The sequence below is a fragment of the Grammomys surdaster genome, unplaced genomic scaffold (genome assembly GCF_004785775.1).
Source record: "Grammomys surdaster isolate TR1022 unplaced genomic scaffold, NIH_TR_1.0 242, whole genome shotgun sequence".
Classification (NCBI taxonomy): domain Eukaryota; kingdom Metazoa; phylum Chordata; class Mammalia; order Rodentia; family Muridae; genus Grammomys; species Grammomys surdaster.
Genome location: NW_021604687.1, coordinates 982,203 through 986,318, shown reverse-complemented (window position 1 = coordinate 986,318; position 4,116 = coordinate 982,203). Strand labels below are relative to the sequence as shown.

The following is a 4,116-nucleotide window of genomic DNA, read 5'->3' as shown; positions in this document are numbered from 1 at the left end:
GGGAAGGAGGGAGGGAGGGAGGGAGGGAGGGAGGGAGGGAGGGAGGGAGGGAGGGAGGAAACAGTATCCATCTTCCAGGTAAAGAATCCACATGCTGGAAGATTATTATGACCACAAATGTGACAGACGTATATAGGCCAGTGCCTGGCACTTAGTAAGGATGTACAATGCATGTTGCCCTTTCTCAAGAGGAAATAGGAAATACCCATGAGCATAGGGAATGTGTGGATTGTTTTCCAACTTGAGATTATTAAACACCTAAAGGGGATGGATATAAAGGAAAACACTCGGGTTAAGAATGCTCTCTGCTCTTGAAGAACCTGGGTTCAGTTTCCATCACCCACATGGTGTTCTTAAACATCTATTAGCTCCAATTTCAAGGGACTGAATGCCCCCCTCTGACCTCCTGGGCACCAGGCATATATACAGGCAAAACACTCATTTATATACATAAAATAAAATGAATAAATCTAATTTCTTTTTAAAGGGAAGGGAAACACTCATTGACCAGGTTGGTGTTCTGGTATCTATATATACTTTTCTTTTTCACATTAAAATGGAATGAGTAACTTCCCTGGCCATGATCTGTCATTGGCATGGATGGACAGCTGAATTTTCATTCTACAGATTGCCAATCTAGGAATGTCTATTTGTGGGGGATACCACATTTTCAGGAGTGGGCTTTGGCTATCCAGGGTTCTTTATTTTGCTCTTACTCTTGAGTTGGTTGGTGTGCTGTGGAATGCCAGGTTTCAGACAGTGGTCATGCATGTTCAAAGTACTTCTGTGTTGCCTTGTAGCATTGGATGATTCTAATGTAGATTAGGGGTTTTCTGGATTCTCTTCCCTCTAAGGTGACTCCCCTTTCCAAACACCAAGACTCTTTAGTCTAGAATCTTCTCTTTGTCCTTGAGGTGGGCATTTTGAATATAGAAAATTTGACTTTTAGTTTGAATAATGAAAAGTAAATAAACCCTTTATCTTATTTTTTTTGAAATGTTACTATGTGGGATCCTGGATTGTCACCATCTATTTTTTTTCTTTCATTTTTCTACCTTACTCCTGATCACTTCTGGGAGATTTTATTTTATATCTATTTTATGACTTTCCATCCTTTCTGCCCAGGGACTGGGGCCAGCTCACAGGCATTTTGAATTAGAATTCCTTTCCTGTGGTTAATGGGGTTCAGGGGAGGAGAGATGAAGTCATGTGTTCATTCTGTTATTTTCAACGAGGGGAGAAGGTGACTTTGAAGAGAAGCACTTAGACAATTTTGTTCTTTGAAGAGATTTATTAATTGAACAGAATAACAAATTTCAGTGGTGCCATTAGATACTAGTATTTGCACCTTAAAACAAGTGATTTGAATTAAAGACAAAAGGGGCTGTCAAACCAAGGCAAACAGGAGGAAAGGTGTGGTCACAGTATTAAGTGGGCAGAAGTAAAATTAATATAAACAATATCCTACAGCCCAAAGGTCATCTTATCCTATTATTCATTGGTCTAGAAAAACATTGTACAGTTGATATGATGACTAGTGAGAGTATAATGCTAACCACATCTAACTGCTTTATTTTTTTCTCCATCAAATTAAACCCACCTAAGACTTGACATTCCATCTCTTCATTTGTTAAAGGAAGGTTAATATTTTCCCTAGAGTCATGTAAGCCACCTTGGATCTTTCAGAGCTTAGAAAACTTAGAAACAAACCTTTGGCCTTTAATCAAGGCTGATTGTTACTTAGTTAAAGTGGATTGTCAGCAAATTGCAACTTTGAAAAATAAATGGACCTAGTAAGCCAGGGTGTGTTAAGTAGTTACTGTGAAACACAGACACATAGAGAACTGGTGATTTAGAAAGTATAGTGAAGGAAATTACAGGGGCTAAGCCTTGTAGCTCAGTTCATAGTCGTTGCCCCACATACACAAAACTCTGGATTTGATCCTCAGTGTCACATAAACTAGTTGTGGTGGAATTCATTGTAAAGAGCCAGGAGGAAAGTCAAGGTGACCTTACACTACCCTGGCACACATGAGACCCTGTCAAATAAATAAGTAAATAGAAAAAAAGAAAGAAAGAAAGAAATTACAGAGAATGCAGCACAGTGGCAGAGTTGGAGATTGTGAAAATAATGCTTCAGGTGATTACTGTGTCCTTGTGGCTTTGAGATTTAGTTTGTATAATGGTTAGAATAACCTCAGTGAAGGATTAAATACATGAGGTTGTCCTGTGTGTATGTCTGGGGGCATGGTCATAAGTTAGTTGTGAAAAGACCCAGACTGTAGTGAGTGCCTCCATTCCTAGGCATTGTCCCAAACTGTATGATGAAGAAGTCAAACTGAACAGCAAGCAAGCAAGCATACATTCATTTGTCCCTGTTTTTTACTACGGCTGTGATGTGACCAGCTGTTTGAAGTTCCTGTCTTCATTTACCCACAACGATGAGCTGAAATTAGGAATTGTAACTGGAAAGAACCCCTTGTCTTTTCAGAACATTTTATCACAGGACATTAACACAGATCCAGAACTAAAATAAATCCTAAGCAAGACAAATAATGAAGACATCTGAACTGCAATTAAATGTAAAAATACTAAACACAGAGAAAAGCTTAAGGCTTGTAGCATTGATCACATTCATGGGGCTGGGTTAGATTGATGAGCCACTTCTTAGCAACAATGATGGATGCTGAATGATAATCTATGCTGAGGACCAAACCTTGGCCAGACCTCTACCACCACTGGCCTACATTCTCAACCCTTTGTGTTTGGGTAATTTATATTTCAGGAAAGGGAGGGAAATAAAAAACATTTTCAGAAAGTCAAAAGAATCAGAGGCCATTAAATGAGATTCTAAAGGCTCTACCTAGAAGATGAGCAGTGACCTCATTGGGAAGTTTTAGATACAGGAAGGAGGAATGTGCGAAGGTGGTGATGAACACAAGAAATAAAAATAGATGTGCTTTGACTATAAATGACAACAGCTGTGTAGCATGGCCAGAGGGAAAGCTGTGTGCTTCTGGACCACTACCTTTTGCTGTAGTGTGCATAATAATACCTCTAGAATAATCATTAGTGCATGTAAACCACCTCTAAGTTAGTAGGGAAGCCAGCTTAGAGCGAAGTCTGTAACTCCTTTTTCTCAACACAACACGAACAATTCTGGAGGAAAAAGACTTGGAAAAATAGATAGCAAATGAGATAAACTAGAAATATATATATAGCTTTTCGCCAAGATGGCGCCGAAAGCGAAGAAGGAAGCTCCTGCCCCTCCCAAAGCCGAAGCCAAAGCGAAGGCCTTGAAAGCTAAGAAGGCAGTGCTGAAAGGCGTCCACAGCCACAAAAAGAAGAAGATCCTAACGTCACCCACCTTCCGGCGGCCCAAGACACTGCGGCTCCGGAGGCAGCCAAAATATCCTCAGAAAAGTGCACCAAGGAGAAACAAGCTTGACCACTATGCTATCATCAAATTCCCACTGACCTCTGAGTCAGCCATGAAGAAAATAGAGGACAACACCACACTTGTGTTCATTGTGGATGTCAAGGCCAACAAGCACCGGATCAAACAGGCCGTGAAGAAACTCTATGACATTGATGTGGCCAAAGTCAATACCTTGATAAGGCCTGATGGAGAGAAGAAGGCATATGTCCGCTTGGCTCCTGATTATGATGCTCTGGATGTTGCCAACAAGATTGGGATCATCTAAACTGAGTCCAGATGACTAATTCTAAATATACACTTTTTTTTCACCATAAAAAAAGAAATATATATATATATATATATATATATATATATATATATATATATGTATATGTATGTATATATACTTTCTACTAAAGGACTAAAATTTATACATTAGAAAGCAAAATGTCAGATTAAATATAGATTGTGGTTGATAAGAGATGTTTAAAGTATGTTTTGGATTCTACTTTTGACTTTAGTAGTATAGATATTTTATTTCTAAAGGAGGAAATTTATATAAATTTTCATTCCTTAATGTGTCTTAATTTTTTTTATAAATGATATTTTAATGATCCATTTAGGCCAACTTAAATGACAATGGGAAAATATTTTAAAACTATTTAACACCAAGCTTTCATATATATATATACACAAGC

The 4,116-nt window shown here is 38.4% G+C and overlaps 1 pseudogene; it reads left to right on the top strand.

Annotated features, from left to right (window-relative positions):
• The first annotated feature begins 3,227 nt into the window (after positions 1-3,227).
• LOC114627106 lies at positions 3,228-3,756 on the top strand (annotated as a pseudogene).
• The last annotated feature ends 360 nt before the right edge of the window (positions 3,757-4,116 follow it).